The sequence below is a fragment of the Numida meleagris genome, chromosome 8 (genome assembly GCF_002078875.1).
Source record: "Numida meleagris isolate 19003 breed g44 Domestic line chromosome 8, NumMel1.0, whole genome shotgun sequence".
In the NCBI taxonomy this organism is placed as follows: Eukaryota; Metazoa; Chordata; class Aves; order Galliformes; family Numididae; genus Numida; species Numida meleagris.
In genome coordinates, this window is record NC_034416.1 from 13454752 (window position 1) to 13471334 (window position 16583).

Below are 16583 nucleotides of genomic sequence, written 5' to 3' on the forward strand. Positions count from 1 at the left end.
ACTCTATTGTCTTTTCGAGGGGCTACATATTAGATGAGATCAATAAAAACACATACAAGTTAGTGCTTCTGCCTATGGAAAATGTTCTGGAAATGGCAGGTTTTAAACCCTCACACCACTGTGTGCATCTATCACAGCTATTCCAGAAACTCTAGATAGTCAGCAGAAACCTAGACGTGCATAGTGTGGTACCAAGAGCCGGCACTGGGAACCTGTGGAAATACTGCTGCTGTCTGACACATATGAATTATTCCAGATTTACAGCCATGCACAAAAGAACAAAATTAAGTTTCTGATGTCCAGCCTTCCTGCTACATCAGCCCAGATTAATATAGAAATGCATGTCAGGTATTTCTGAATGTAATGTTTCATCAGAGCAGCAAAACAGTGTTTGTTTCCAAAAGCTCTAGGTCTAAGCACATTGGCCGTATGTGGTGTCAGTTGTTTGGGCAGAAACAGATGTTTTGGCGTGGCTGGAAAACCTCTGGCTGGTCTCTAGACCTAATCCCTATTACTTGATGCTCAGACATTTCTTGCCGTACAGTATGGTTCTAATCAAAGAAAACACACTTTTTGCCTGTCAGGCTTGCCAGCTGCACATGATCCAAGTTTTCTGTGGTTGCTGGCCTTAAATTCCAGCCCAAAATATGGCAGCCAGACCAAGAGGAATAGAACTGGGCTCTGTCAGCTTAGCTCTGTGAAATGCTGAACAGGGTTGTAGCCTCAACTCTCTGGCTCCGTCGTTATGCGGTGATGTTTAATCTTATCTCTTCTGTAAATAAAACACCTTTAAAAGAGTCAACAAATCTAAAGCCTTTACACAGTTCCTTTGGTAGTCTGAGCTTGTCCCTTGTTTTCTACAGCAGCCATCTGCTCTGCTGCCCCAATCTTTCTCCCAAGCACACCTAAACTTCAAAAGTATAGTTTTCCATGCAAGTATCACCTTTACCACAATGCAGGTCTTACACACGTGCAAGTAGATGCAAACCATCTGGAAAAAGAGTCCGTATCATTTTTGGTTTTCTTTTTTTCTTTTTTTTTTTAAGGCACCAGATCAGCAATATTGAATTTTACAGTCCCCAAATAAGTAAGAGAACTCCAATGGTTTGAAATCGTTAGGCTTTCAGCCCTGTATTTGCAATATGATTAACATGAGTAATACCCACGCAGTCTCTGTGTGGTGCACTGGATTACAGTTGGACCCCTTGTGTTAAGTCTTACAACATTATCAACTGTGCATAAGAGAGTAATGTTATACGCTGTATGGTTTTAATCACCATATACACATCTTTGACACTGAAAATAACAATAATTATTCATCTTTAATCTGTATTTTTATTCACAAGTAGGTCTACCAAATTTCAAAACTCTCATCAGTGTTTTACATAAAACTCTTCCCCTGAGATCCCAGAAAAATCCCATTTCACAGGGGCTGTGACTCTGTTCCTCTAAAACCCGCAAGTAGCACATACTAAATGAAGCAAACATTTATATTTATTTTATGTTGCTCTTTGAGGTTATACTGGAGTGTAATAAGGCACTGAGTACCTCAAATGCCATTGATCTGCCTCGGGGCGAAGAGCATGAATGATTTTGCAAGCCATGTTTTACCTTTGGACAGAACAAGCAGGCATCAGGAACACCAGTGACATGCTCACAGTCTGAACAGTGAGACAGCTGGAGCCTGCGAAACACCTCTCACTGCACAATCATAGAATTGTTTGAGTTGGAAGGGACCTTTGAAGGCCATTGCTCCAACTCCCCTGCAATGAACAACGACACCTACGGCTCGATCAGGTTCTCAGAGCCCTGTCCAGCCTGATTGAGTGTCTCCAGGGATGGGGCACCCACCACCTCTCTGGGCAACCTGTGCCAGTGCTTCATGGCCCTTACTGCAAAAAAACTTTCCTTATATCCAGTCTAAATCTCCCCTCTTTAGGAGACGCAGTGCTAGCCCTGTGGTGACATCCCCTCCTCTTTGCCTCTCCCACCCCTGCTCTCATCCAAACTCCAGTTTCTAGGCCACCAGCTACAGCGGAGTTTTACTGGAGTGGTTTGTCATTGTAAAGAAACACCTTCTCCCAAGGACATCCTCCTGTTTTGCTCAGTACAGTGTCTAGCTGGACCACCAATATGGTATAAAGCAGTGGAAAACACAAGAGCCAGTAAAGGATGCTAAATGAGTAACAGTAAGTCACTTTTGCTGGAAGCTCATATACTTTAAGCATAGGTCTTCCCAAACAGTGCACCCAAATGGATGTTAGCAGCTGAACAGCTGTTTGAAACAGATTAGAGTTGTTTCTTCTGACAACTGTGCTCTAGCCCTGATGTGTGTGTCATCTTCTACTTTAAGTGTTCGGAGTGTGCTTTTAGCACCCGCATACAGCTATGGGAAGTGCCATTAAGATCATTAAACCTCTGTTCTAGTAACCACAAGAGTGACAGCCAGGAATGAAACCGGAGCTGTGGAGAAAAAGGTTACTTCTGAAGGTCTCTGACAACATGTCCTTTCAGTGGCACAGGCTGCCACTCACACAGCAGCAATTTTTCACAGCAGCTTCACTGCTTCTAACAGTGTGTGGAGGCTGAAGGTCAATCAGAGAAGGATTTTCGATCACTGGAAATGACGCTTCATACCTGTGTTCAGATCTTGGTTTTCCTGAGCTCCAAGCAACAAATTATGAGGCTGGTCACTTTCTCAGATGCACTTATTTACTGTGTGTCATAAAATTTTGCAATTTTAAAAATTTCTCTCAGGGGTTGCTACTGCAGGCCTGCTGCTTGCTGATCTTCAGACAGCATATCAGTCAGTGTTTTTCCACCTCCAAAAGCAGAGATGTCTGAGTGATAAGTGCATTCATAACCACAGGGAGGTCCTCCTGAGAGCTGCAAAAACACATTAGTGGTCTGAACATCCCAGTGGCAATACTTCAATTATATCAGTGTTTTATCAGTCCCATTAGGCTGACCTGCAGCTCTAGTTGCCTTAAAAGCTTATGAAAATGTGGATGTGGGAGGCATGATTAAGAGCCTGTGTGCACCAAACAGTGGGACATGGTCCAGGGAGCTGAGCTGCACAGGCCTGCAGCACTAGCTTGGATCCCAAAGGCAGCATGGGTGCATTGCATGGCTGGGCACTCTTGGGACACAAAGGATCACTGTAAGACTGCCAACGCTTGGTAGAGAACCCTGGAGCAATCGGTGACCTTCTTCCCACAGGCAGTATGATCTCCTTGAGTCTTCAGCGGCTGGTGGAACAGGGAATACAACTGCCCTTCCCGGGGGACACGAATGGGGCAAAGATGTAATGTGACATATATGGCCTCAGTTCTGTTGTAAAGTATGGCAGCAAAGCCAACCTGAGCTTGTATTAACACAGTACAGCAGCCTGACAGGAGAAAGTGGAAATAATCCTACAAAATAGGAATACTGCATCTGTTCGCACCCAAATCTGTGACCAGCCTATAAAATATGATTCTTGCAATACTGCTTAGAAATCTGAACAACATCTAGAGCAGGATGCGCTAACAGTGTCATGATTAATAGCTTGCCAGCCTAGTCTTTGGAGAACAATGCATTTGTGCACCCAGGAAGGAAAATCTTTGGAAAATGCTGTTCTGTCACAAATTGTTCATGCTTTAATTAAGAAGTCCTCATCAGGGAAGACGATAACCATGAGATATGTGAGGGGAGGAACACACTTGATCTATAATGAAATCAACTCTCAAATGAGGTCGCCACCCATGTACTACTATGCACATACAACAGGAAGATGAGCCAAATGTGGTGAGATGAGGCCAAGCTTTTGTAGCTCTGCAAATGAATAGGTTGTCCTTTGGGTGGGAAGGGGAACTGAAAGGGGAGGCAGTGTAATTATGTGTTGGAAAAATGAGGGCAAATGTGTCCTGTGCCCTTCTCATAGCTCCTTCTAAAGCATACTTTCCTTATGCTACCACCTCATGAAAAAGAACTCTGGGACAGACTGCCAGGCACACATGGACAAGAACAGCATCCTTGTCATTGCTTACTCCATTAAACTAGAGATGGAGATTTAGATACAGAAAAACAAGCCTGCCCTGAACATCCTCATTCTTGAAATCTAAATGACTCAAGATGCTCTGCTGCTGATTAGAACATTAGTTCAGTTGTCAGTAAAACTGTTGGGGAATTGCACTAGGAAAAGAGTAATTAGAGCACCAGGCTATGACTCAGAAGACCTGGTTTCAGCTCCTAACACAGCCACAGGGTTCTGTGTGACCTGCAGAGTCACCTAGGGCCAGAGCAAGAACATGGGGCAGATGCCCAAAGTGCACTTGGGAGTTTCTTTCACTTCAGGTGCTGGTGGGAAGAATAACCAAGAGTTTTACATGTGAAACTAAGGTAGCTGCTGAGAGTTATCAGCACCTGAGGATCAGCTGCAGAGCCAAGATCTGATGAGCACAGGCCTGGACCCATTTCCAGCAGATAGCTTATTCCACCTATCGTTAGACTCCACCTTACCATGATGCCTTGGTAAGTAGTTTACATATAATGGTGGCTGATGTGATGAAACCTATATATGGCTCAAGTGGTGCTTCTGCAGCAGCATCCTATTGACCACAAGTGATGTGGGAACTGACCAAAGCCCCTTCCAACTCCTAGTGTTAAACGAGTTTATGAATTAAGCCCATTGCAGAGGGGCATTGCTCCTACAGGTCTTGCTGACAGTTCAATCTGAGAGATTTTCTCATGACCCTGAGTAAGGAATGGCTTTATCCAAATCCCTCTGAGAAACAAGAGTGCTACAGGCAATGTTTTAAATATTTAATGTTTACACAACACTCAGAATACCAATGGCAATTCAAAGAGAAGGGAACTCCTGTCTTCCCTGCGCTCCTTGGGGAGTTTCCTCTTCATGTGCATTTTTCAGCATGACTGATATCTGCCTACATGAGCAGCAAACAGCTGCCCGTGGCGTGTCCCACGCGCTCGGAAAAACAGCGGTGTGCCACGCAGGACCTCGCCACCAGTGTGCGAGCACCTCGTCATCGCGGCCACGAGAAGGCTAGAGGACGTGCCCAAGGGCACAGGTGGACGTGGACCAAGCCTGCTGCTCATTGCCACTCCCTGTGCCGTTTTCCTCCCTCAACACAAAGCTGCAGGCGGGCACCCAGCTCTCCGCAAGACGGGCTGAAGCGGCGAATCCCCAAACTCGGTCCGCGCGCAACTCTCCGAGTAAACGGCGCACCTCAGAGGAAGATGGCGGCGGGCAGCGCCCGCGGCGGGAAGGAGCCCGCCTGGCTCTGAGGAACGGCCGCGACCGTTGGGCGAGGCCGCCACCTAGCGAGCGGCGGCGGACGGACCCGCGGCCCGGGCAGCGGGCGGCGGAAGGAGGAGCGAGCCGTGCGCCCGAGCCGCTCCCGGCTGCTCTGGGATTCCGGCCGGGAGTGTGCGGTGCTCTATCCACCGGCACCAGTCACGAGGGAATGTCGAGAGCCCCTCAGCAGAGGATGTGCCGCTGTTTCCACGGAGGGCTCAGCACCGTGCCGTGGTTGGGCTCTGAGGGGCTCACAGGTGATCCGGTGATGTCCATTCAGTGAAGCACTGCGGACTTTCTCTCAGGCTGTGCCTGTCCTGGAGCCATTTTCCTCTGCTCTGTTTCAGGCCCCTTTTCCTCCATGATGGACCTACCCAAAGAATATCCAGAAATGGCCGCCTCAGCTCTTGTTCCCAAAGGGAATTCAAGGAGTGACTATGTTAACTTGTTTTGTTCCCCCCCCCACAATTTCTGTTAAAATCATCAGTGTTTATGAATGCAGAATCAAGTCCTTTATTTCGAAAGATTTAGAAATTCTGTGTTTAATGTAATTGGAGGATTAATCCCGTATGCCTGCACTGAGACCCCTCAGTGGCTACAGAGCTTCTCTGGGAGCTGCAGCCCAAGGCAAAGCACAGCCCCTTAGAATCATGGAATCACAGAACTGTTTGTGTTGGAAGGGACCCTTGCTGGTCATCACTCCAACCCCCTGCAATGAGCAGGGACTGCCACAGGTGCTCAGAGCCCCATCCAGCCTGACCTTGAGTGTCTCCAGGGATGGGGCACCACCACCTCTCCGGGCAACCTGTGGCAGTTCCTCACCACGCTGACTGTAAAAAATTCCTTCCTTATATCCAACCTAAATCTCCCCTCTTTTCATTTGAAACCATTTGCCCTTGTCCTATCACAACAGACCCTGCTAAAGAATCTGTCCCCTTCTTTCTTACAGCCCCCCTTCAGGAACTGAAAGTGCTGTGGTTGAGCAGAATCAGACCTCAACTGGATATGCAACTCTGAAAGCTTTTTGTGTGCTGTGGTTAGTTTTCAAGTTCTGCCTCTTGGGGTCCTCTCTACAAAACTGCCTAAATTAAAGAGTAGAATAAACATGTAGGCTTTAAGGAGAATCTCTGCTGGAAACCACCTAATGTTTTATTAACAAATTGCCCCATGCATTTAAGTGAATAATACATGAGTGTAATTCTGGTGGGACATGAGAACCTGGCAGCGCAATGTGTTTGCAAGGTGACAGGCGTTCGTGGTACAAAGTTGTGAGTGGGGCAAAGCTGCCCTGACACCATGCAGTAGTAGCAACTCTGACAGGCATGAGAACAGCCTCAGTGCAAAGCAGTCCAAAGCTGGAGTGAAGATAACTGTGCTTTCATGTCCTTTGTGAAGAGAGTGCTTCCCTAAGAGGAACTCTCCTGGGTCAGGGTTGGGTAAAGAAGAGAAAATCAGTGCTTGCTTCTAGATAGCAATCCCTTGTAGTCATTGGCAGCCGTGTCATGAGTAGCCCTGCCCTGTTGCGGTGCAGCTGTGTCCTGTCTGCAGCTGTGAGGGGCCCTGGGTGAGGGCCCGCTGGCCAGCAGAGCACCAATCCAGCCAGGTGCTGCAGTCTGGGCTGCGCTGCCTTGAGGCAGAGGAAAGCAGTGTGCTGCAGGGATGAGGAGTGATTCCTGTGTTTGTGCTGGCAAACCAAGGAGTGCTGAAGCAATGCAGTCATTAGTGTGAAGAAGCCTAGAAGAGCGTGTGATGATGGTGCTCAGGATACCTCCAGCTGTCAAGCTAAGGGCTGCTGGCAACAACTTCCAAAGATTCCAGAGACTGTGTTTGAAAGACTACGTTGTCCGCAGTGTTGGAAATATCCAAATAATTTATCAGGACGGTATCTCTGATAAAAGCAGATTTTATTCGCAATTGCAATGGCAGGTGTCCTGCAAGCAGGAGCACCTGCAGAAAGCAGTATTACACCTTTTATGCCCTATTACTCAACGCTTATCTTTTCCTCCCCTGGTTCCTCACTGGCTGAGTACTTTAGGTTCACAGTCTTCCCGATGCTCAACTAAACATATAGATACTGGTTGAACATAAATTGTTGCTAGCTAAGCATGTCTATTGCTAATTAATTAACTTCTAACACTTGCTTACTCAGCACTCGGTCATTATTTCTGGACACCTGTTCGTCCTTGGATAGAGATCAGTGTGGAAGGAGGATAGTGGGGGGCATCCTGATGCTGCCTGTTGCATCCCAGCCTACCCACAGAGTGAGGCAGTTTGGCCTTGTGTGGAGGCCCTGGCTTCTTTGATGTTTGACAAGTCTGCTTTTCTTTTGCTGAGGGTCTCTTATCCAAACAGAACAGACTTACGACATGCTTTCCAGTCCATAATACTATTCCCATACTACTTACAACTATTACAGTTTTACAAGTGAGAATTAATCACATAATTCAACAACTATATTTCTAAAATATGTTACTGAAATATATGGTATTTCTACTTTTTCAAATGAGCTGTTTCTAAGGGCAAGTTACAAAATACATTGCGCTCTACTTCTTTAGATCAATTCCCCTTTTCGATATCTAATGCAGAAACAACATCCAATTCCTACACCAGCTTGTGAGACCTCTTTCCAGACCATGGCCGTGTATGTGAGCATGTCTCTCTGAGTGCTTTGCAATCCTATTGAATTACAAGGTGGGCTTTTTTTGGTCATGGTTCTGCAGTGAGAACACAGCTGTCTGCCTGCCCTTGGTTGCCTGCCTGTGAGAGTCATCTTGCTTCCTTTCTAAAGGGATTTCTGATGAGACTTAAGGAGAAGTTCCTCCTCAGCCCAGATAAATTACATGCAATTCTTGGATTATGGCACCTGATTTAATACATGAAAAAGTTATTGTAGTTTTGTTCCACGGTGGATCAAAGGCAGCTACCTGAGAACATGTCTATGTAAGCTGTGAAAATTTTCACCTCAGAAAATAGCAGAATTTTGTTGTACTCGTGATTTTTCATGTTCTTCCCTCAACCATGCAAATGAATCAAAGCATGCGTGGTGTGCATGGGAGGACATTGCTTTTTTATTATGATTTAAACTCTAGCCTGCTTACTCAATCACAAATTGAAAACACATGGCTTTATTGTGTAGGGCTTTTTTTTATGCATTACATGCTAGAGCTGTAGTGGCAGCTTCCAGGGACTTTCTGTCCAAACTTCAGCATGCCTTCAAAAGGAAGTTGGGTAAGTGCTTTATAAGAAAGCAAACAGTCCTGCAGCGAGCCCTGCAGAACAGAGATTTATGATATTATTTAACACTTTGTCTTCATACTGTTTTCTGAATGTAACTTGTCCCCTGAGATCCAAATTCCTGTAGGCAAGTAGATTTGCTGACTAGCAAGGTTTGGGAGGAGTGGGCCTATTTGCAAACTCAGACCAGCTGTGCTTAAACAGGAAGAATGAAATGGAGGAAGCAAATCAGGGAGAATATTTAAGATTATTGATACAAATGACAATTTGCAATGTCTTTTAAGTGATGCTTGTTTAAGAACTGGGCCGCATCTACAGAAATGTAAATAAAAGCTGCCTAAAGGTAAAAGTGAAGTTTTTATAGTCCTGAAATGAGAAAACTTTCATGTCAAGTTAACCCAAATTCAGGATTTACCCAGGATGAAACTGTGGCTAAGTGCAGTACGTAGAGAAGCTTGTTTCAACAAAACCAATTTTTTAATGGAAATCTGTTTTTGATCTTATTTTTTACAGGAAAATGTGTTATTTTCCCAATTTCTATACATGAACTGACATTATCTTCCCTTGTTAGCAGGGCAAGAGGAGTGAGACTGGACAAGTTCTTGAGTGAGCGTGGGTAGTTTTGTAACATCTCTGACATGAAGAGCTGTTTGGCACAACCCTGGAACAGCTCAGCTTCCTGGACAGCTTGGGACCTCTGGAGTCCCCTCTGGATGTCCCAGGACATCGTCCCCATTCAGGCTGTTTTCCCCTCTGCAAGGAAAATGGGAATAGCAACTTTTAGTCACACTCTACACTAAGCAGACAAACCAGGAGAAAGAACTCGGCAGTGTGCAAGAGCCAGCCCTGAGGCCGCTCTGGGCTTGCCACAGTGCTCAGGGTTGAGGGCACAAAGCTACCTGCTGGGTTTTGCTGCACCTCTTGGTCTGCCACCCGCCATCCAACTGCAAGTCCCACAGAAACGCTGTGTGATTCTTCCCTGCAGCCTGGACAGGCCGTTATCAGAAGGGCAAGGCATTGACACTGGCTGTATGCAACTGAGGAACTATTAGTCTAGCACAGCCTAATAAGGAACATCATTTCTTTCATGATGCACATTAATCTGCCCTGTTTTCCGTACAAAAAATGCCTGCAACTCCTGCCAAGCAGCCTTGCCTCATCTCCTCCTTTAAAAATTCATTCCCAGTTACAGCCACAACTACAGATAACAGTTTACCGGGAATAAACAAGACTCTGCATTTTGGGTCAGCTCAGATGGTTTCCTGGTGTCCCTTGTGACTCATCGTCACTGGAAGGGCCATCCTGAAACACACCCCTCTACTGATGTGCTCTTGGTACAATCCAAAGAGTTTCAGGTTGAGAGGCCGAGGGAATCTTTGTTGGCAGGAGTCAGTTTGGAGTTTGATGTGCCTCAGAGCAGGACCCAGTCAGCCAGGTAAGTGCAGAAGGTATTAAGGAAACTTTTATTTACTTGATTTGCAGCTTCAGCACCGCAGCGGACACTTGTTACTAATAACGAGCACTTCAGCAAGCACAGTGACAAAATGCTTTTGTCTACTGCAGTAAGATGCATTTCTTTCAGAATGTGGCATCAAAGTTGTATGCTAACACTGAGCCAAGCAGTCGCTGTGATTTATTGCAAAGCGCGGCTGCTCTCATTACTTCTGGAATAACCATCCAAACACCAACACAGCCATCATTATCAGTTATACCAATTAAGGGGGCTGAAATGATGAAGTGTGATTTAATCTCAGTTCTCATATAATTCCATTTTCCATACTGTTTCTCGTCTTCTGAAATAATGCCAGTTCTCACTGTGGATTCTTTCACTGTGAAATTCAAGTGGGTGTTTTCATCTTTCATATTTTTTCTGAAGGAGAGACTTTTATTCTGTGTCTAAAATAGTAAATAAGTGGACACATAAAATAATGGAGTAGCCTGATAGAGTTCCCCATTAATTTGCGATTGTAGACCTTTTTTGAACTAGCTTTTATGAAAAGACCGAATGGGGAGAGATTGGAATTCTAAAGGGAGTTGTTTCCCGTGGTTTCAGTACAAAAGCCTGGCTGGAACAAATCGGCCAACATTGCTCTTAGCATTTTCTTTACAGCTTGTTATAGATGTCTTGACTTGTATTAATGTTAATTGTAACAATCAGCATCCATCATATTAAGTTATTTGCTTTTGAATTCAAAACTGGAGTAGTACCTCTCTGTAATTAGCTGTAAATCTCCCTGGGATCAGGGCTATAGTGGATGCCACTGAAAGTCACGTTTTTTAAAAAAATATGCTGGTGCCTGTGCAGTTTGGATAATCCTGTTTGCCTGCATAGTTTTAAAAAATGTGGCCTATGGCTCCTTTGTGTCTTCACTTGCTTATTGATATAAAGAGAAATACTATGTTAGCTTACAATCAAGACGGACTAAAATTGGATGCTGTGCAATGTTCACAGGCCCAAAAAGGGTTTCTTCTACTAGGGAAACAAAGTGGCACCAAAATTAGGCATGGGGCAGTTTTGGTCCTGAAACAGAAGTGGCATCCCTGAGCAGTTCAAACGCACACTGACAGTGTTGGTGCATGGGTGTTTAGAAAAGCATTTCCTGCTGTTCAGCTGCTGTGCTCTGTGTTCATTCTTGTACTATCACCCTGCCTGCTCTACAGAGCCCCTTCAAGTCCAGATGTGCGGAGTGTTTTGAATTTCTGAATGCTGACTGAGATCTAACAAGGGACTTGTGCATCTGCAGTGGAACGCAGGCAGAACACGAGTGTCTTGGGGCTAAGATGTTCTCAGAGAAACGTAACTGCCTCACGTTACTCGGACAGAGCTGCTTGGTGCAGTGTGGGTTTCCACTGGTGGCTGCCAACGAAATTGCCCCTCTGGCCAAGCTGCTAGCGCTCTTGGTGCAAGAGGCCCTCCAGGAGTTTGCTTCTTACACTTGGATAGGACTGGGAGTCACACAAAACATGGTGGCAAAAAACTGCTGTATTTTTTTAGTTGGGTTGAAGGCTGTGGGGCAATTTCTGCTCATGCCAAATGGAGCCCTTCCCTCTCAGGCATAATCACCTGTAAGTGTGGCTTTTTTCAGCTGCTGTTTGCTCCACCTGTGCAGCCCCAGCACCCTGATCTCGTGCCCTCAAACACTGAACAGCTGTGCTTCTTACTGTGGGAGGAGTGACCACAGGTTGCAATTAGCTAGCTCTTCACACTCCAAGGGATTGTAGAACATTTGCTTTGCTAGAGCTGTGGATCCAGCATTGTCTTTCTGGAGGGTAAGAATAGGATTTGCATCTTTTCTGCCCATGACTCAACTAGAAGGAAGGTTGGAAAAAGAGAAGGATGATGCTTCAGCTCTGTATTTGTAGCTTCTTACTTACTCCTCTGTGTATGAGAAATTACTAGGCTGCTGGTCAGCACTTGCCATGAATTGCTGCTGCTGTGTGCCAGCACTCAGTGACTTAGAGCCGAGTTCTGTCCCCTCACTGCCACCACACAAACATGCTAGCAGTGAGACAGGTAGCTCTGTGCATGGCTCACATTTGACAAGGACAGGAAAATCAGTGAGTGGATTGCAAACTGATAATAAATAACAGGATTCCTGGTAGGGCTCCTGTTCAGCTCCTGGGCTTGCTGGAAAGGCATGCCTGGTCTTGAGACTCCCCTCCCTGAGCCATCCAGCCAGATGTGGGCTTTGTGTTACAAGCTGCGCCTATCTCCCGGCTGCTGCTGTATGAAGTCTTTCTGCCCTGGTGAACTCTGAAAAAAAACTCTAGTTAAGTACTATCCTGTTGCAGTAGAAGAAAGGGAACACGTGTTGTGATTAATTTTATTGTAGCAAAGCTTTGGTTTCTGGCCAGGAGATTCTGCTGCTCCTTGATGCCATCCATGAAAGTAAACAGTTGTGGACAGTCTTCCTCCTGTTATCTAGTTAGCCTCCCCCGAATTTCTGCATAGAAGCAGATGTTCTTAGCTGAAAACATGTGATGTTTGATCTATCAATTTGAACACAAAGTATGGCAAAACTGAGCAGCAGCACAATGTTGGCATCTTTCTGTTTATATGAGAAGAAAAATGCTTGTGTTTCTTTCCTGCAGTGAATTCTTGAGCTGAGACAGAGAAACCTTTATATACCTATTGAAGTACCAAACAACTGAGAAGGACCATGGTCATTAACACAGGACCTCAGTGCTATGAAATACCCTGTGCAGCAAATTTGATCTGAATTGAGCATGTCTTATTAATGCAATTGCATATCCATACAATACAAATTTGATACTGACTTTGTGCTTCAAATAAGTTGATGCCAAAGAGCAGAGGATCCGCATTATAGCATACAGAGTCCCAGTGCGGTTAGTGTGTTGAAGGATTTAAAGAATACGAATGAGTAAATTTCTCCAGTAGGAATGTTAATGTAATGGGCAGTGATGCTTCTCATGAATTAGTAGGAAAGTAATGGTCAAGATCATGAAACCACAGTGTATGTGAAGCAGAAGTTTTGCAACTGCTTTAAATTCCCTGACACATAATGCAAATTTGCAAAGTCACTGTTTTGTAAAGGACCTGCAGTCGTTCTGCACAGAAGGAGAAGGAAATAACCTTTTCCAGCTGGAGTCTTGGAAGCGCTTTCAATTAAGAGTTTTATAGAAAAACAGTTCAAAGTAATTTAAAGCTTTTGGCTGCTTTTCTGGAGGCACTCACTGACTCGGTTGCTCTGAAGGAAGCTAGGAGTTCTGAGGAAGAGATGTTTGCAAAAACACTAGGCAGCTAAGTTTGCAAACAGTTAACTACTTGAGTCCCTGTGTTGCTGTCATAGTCCAAGCAGTGGCTCTGAGGCTGAGTGAGAGATCGGTTCTCAAAGAATAGAGTTTAGAGTTGGAGTTCTTGCACAGCGTTAAGGTAGCTCACAACTCCAGTTCCAAAAGGGGAACCCAAGAACCAACCGCTGCTTATTATTGGTAGTGTTACCGTTTGCGTGAAAGAAAAGCAAGCTCGGTGCTAGCAAAGGGATAATGATCTTAAAATCAGGATCCTACCCCGAGAGCACAGCACATGCTGTGTGAGTCCATGCTGGCATCCCCCTGCTCACCCCAGCCCTGGGCTCCTGAACAGCAGGGGTGCAGTCCTGAGGCTGGGAGTGCCGCTTGTTGGAAGGAACAGCGTCTTGTTCCACTGAGGAGTTAAATATCAACTAGACATTTACTTTGCCCTTTTAGTCCTGGTGCTGTGCATGAATACTCCTTTGAATCCTTCAGTTGGAACAGAGGAGTGGGGTATGTGATAGAAATAATGTAGCGTAGCATGCCAAGTCTCTTCCTTCATGAGGAGTTCCATCTAGAGCAGAGGTTTTGCTGCAGCTGCTTGGCAGTGTTCATCTTTGGAAGGGAAGGTACTGCTTTCTGTAAGGCAAAACCAGCTCAGTGCTGTCCCTGCACCCCTCCTGCAGGGATGGCAGTGGGAGGGAGTTCGTGTATGGGGCAGCTAGCTCCACAGCTTCAGCAGCTCCTCTGACTTTTTATCCTGCATGGGGTTTAGTTATGCCCAGCAACACAAATGGGCTTAAAAGAGATGACTTTTCGTGTTGGTTCTTGTGTGCTCATTGCATGGTTTTAATGGCAGCTAGGGTGTAATTTTCACTCAGCCTGTCTGGACAGTTAGTCAGCTCTGTTTGTTGTGGACTTTCTGCATAGCAGCTGGGGAAGAGAACATTTAAGATGGGAAAATGTGAGTGTAAAGAAGGACTGTTTGACTGGGGCTCTCCGGAGTGGGAATAATACTGAATGATCTTGTGAAGAACTGGATTTCAAGTGGATGTCCCTTTAATTAAAGGCTGCTTATAATGCCAGGAGCTGGTATTTGCAGCTGTGTTGAATGTGATTAAGACGGAGCCTTGCTCACTCTGATGGGGGAAGCATCTCTGAGTATGAACAGTGAGTAAGAACACAGTGCTTGTGCTGCCAGGCTGAGGAGAACCCCGGGTAGAGCCCTATGGAAGAGGGGCCCTGTAGCGACTTGGTTTCACTGTGCTGCTGATTGGAATAAGAATTCCACTGGAAAAGAGGGGTAAGAGAAAGACCTTAAAGCTCAGTGTTTGAAAGTCAAGAGATGCTGGACCTCCTGTACTCCTGCTGGCTTATGGGGCTTGTCATGGCTCCAGAGAAACCTTGGGGTCAGCTGTGTGAACTGCTGGGGGGGGGGGGCAGCTCAGAGACTGAAAAAGAGAAAAGAACTAAGCTGTTATTAATATACAGTCAGAGAAAGAAACAATCAGCAAAAGCATGATGTCTAGCCCGTAGAGCTGGCTTTTTGGTTGTTTTTTTTTTTTCTCTTTTCTTGGTCTTCTGTCGTTCTTCTAGAGCGATCTCTTTTCCTTGACAGAGTGGCAGAGGGTCTCCAAAACGTGGCACGATATTTTTAGGACCGCACTGCTGAGCCCTCACTGTGTACGCAGCTCGCTCTGTGGCACATGACAGTGTGGGGAATCCTGGACAGAGCAGCTGCCAAGCCTGCCTTCGTGTTTTCTTCAAGTGCAGCTGCACACTGTGAGTGCCAGCAGAACCAAAGATAAATCTGTTGAAGTGAAGAATAGGGAAGGCTATCTTAATGCATACTGTGAGCTCGAGTTTGGACACGGCTGGGTAATTTGGGAGCTTCAGTGCTCAACTGAGGGGCAACAGTTGGGGCCTGCTTTAAAACAAGTCAGTGGAGTGCGAAGCAGGGCCTTGCTGCCTGTCTTGACCAAGTCAGACTGTGTCCTGGTCAGTGAACACCCTTGGGATAGGACGAGGCTGTCCCTCAGCCTCTGTGCTCTGACCACTAGGCTGCTGTAGAGACTGCGGTCAGCCCCTTGGTTGTGCCCAGCCCCTTGCTCGGGACAGCACAGGGAGCCTGGAAGAGGCTGGTCGGCAGCTTTCTCCTCCTTGGGAGCATTCCCTCTGGGGAGCGCTGCCTGTGAGCCCAGGGCGATGCAGCCAGCAGCTTGAGGTTATGCACTTCGCTTCACAAATGCAATCTGTGCGTTGTTGCAGTACTGGCTGTGGTGCAGTGGGTGTGGGGGTGTTAATCCTGGAAGGTCTCCTGTTCCAATCCAGAAGATAGGGAGAAAGGGTGGGAAAGCGAGGTCATTAAAGACCTATCTCGATGAGTTAGGCAATAGCAGCTGAAAACCTTATCACCTCTATTCTAAAAACAAGGCTATTCTAAAAACAAGCGTGTCTTGCAGATAGGCTCAGTTTAGAATCTTACTTAGCTTGTGGGGAATTTTTAATAAATGAGAGTGCCAGTTATCATGAGATAATCTGTATTCTACTCAGATTAGCCAAACTAATACTTTTCTGTTGTCCCTGAGCAATCTTTTTATAATTGATAAGTTGGCTTTGAAGAACTGGTTGGTGGGGGGAAGCAAGTCTATTTCATCTTGTCTTGGGAAACCATCTGATAAGTGAGATGCCTTGTGACGTTTTAGGGGGATAATTAACAATAAAGTAAACCTTAGAAAAAAGGAAATTGTTGCAAATGGCAGAGTATTAGTGAGATACTTTGTTTTTGAACAGTTGATTGCGTACAGTTTTGTTTTATTGAAGCTGGATAACATGCTAAGAGAGTATAAGGTCCAGTTCCAAAGGGGGAAGCCTTGGCCTGGCTGAAGATACAGTGGATTTTTCTATCCCAACAGTCTTAGGATTTGACTCAAAGTCATTGCAGTCCTGATATATGCTAACATTATTTCTGGAGTTTTGAGCAAAGAGAATGGAGACTTTACTAGACAGGCATTCAATATTTGCTTCATCCAAATACCGCATATAATTTTTTGTTGTTATGTCACTTTGCTGTGTAAGATTCTGCTGGTAGAAACAAGGTTGTACGTACAGGTGAATTACTTTGAGTGTGATTAGGAGGCTTTGGAATGGATGCAAGAATGGCAGTGAATTGGAAGAGCACCCATTCCCGTGAGTGAAGGCAGTAGAGCAGCACTTCACATACTGGAAACACTATCTAGTTTGGGGCAGGAGAAGGAAAGGAGTGAGTGGAGGGGGAGAAGAAGGGAGAGAGGGTTTC

At 45.6% G+C, this 16583-nt stretch overlaps 1 protein-coding gene and 1 long non-coding RNA gene across 6 annotated transcripts in view; both read left to right on the top strand.

Moving 5' to 3' along the window:
• Window positions 2741-5797, top strand: LOC110403315. The gene is made up of 2 exons (XR_002441617.1): window positions 2741-5553; window positions 5644-5797. It is a non-coding gene; the product is annotated as an uncharacterized LOC110403315 (long non-coding RNA).
• The window catches only part of CAPN6 (calpain 6), a 56596-nt gene continuing 49836 nt past the window's right edge, over window positions 9824-16583 (top strand). Inside the window, exon 1 of one of the 5 annotated variants that reach the window (XM_021406409.1) lies at window positions 9824-9965. The gene's annotated coding sequence lies outside the window, so the exon portion shown is untranslated. Of the gene's footprint in view, window positions 9966-13775; window positions 13915-14021; window positions 14589-14928; window positions 15068-16583 lie in introns of those variants that run through there. The other 4 variants (XM_021406414.1, XM_021406410.1, XM_021406411.1 and 1 more) reach the window with 4 other exon arrangements.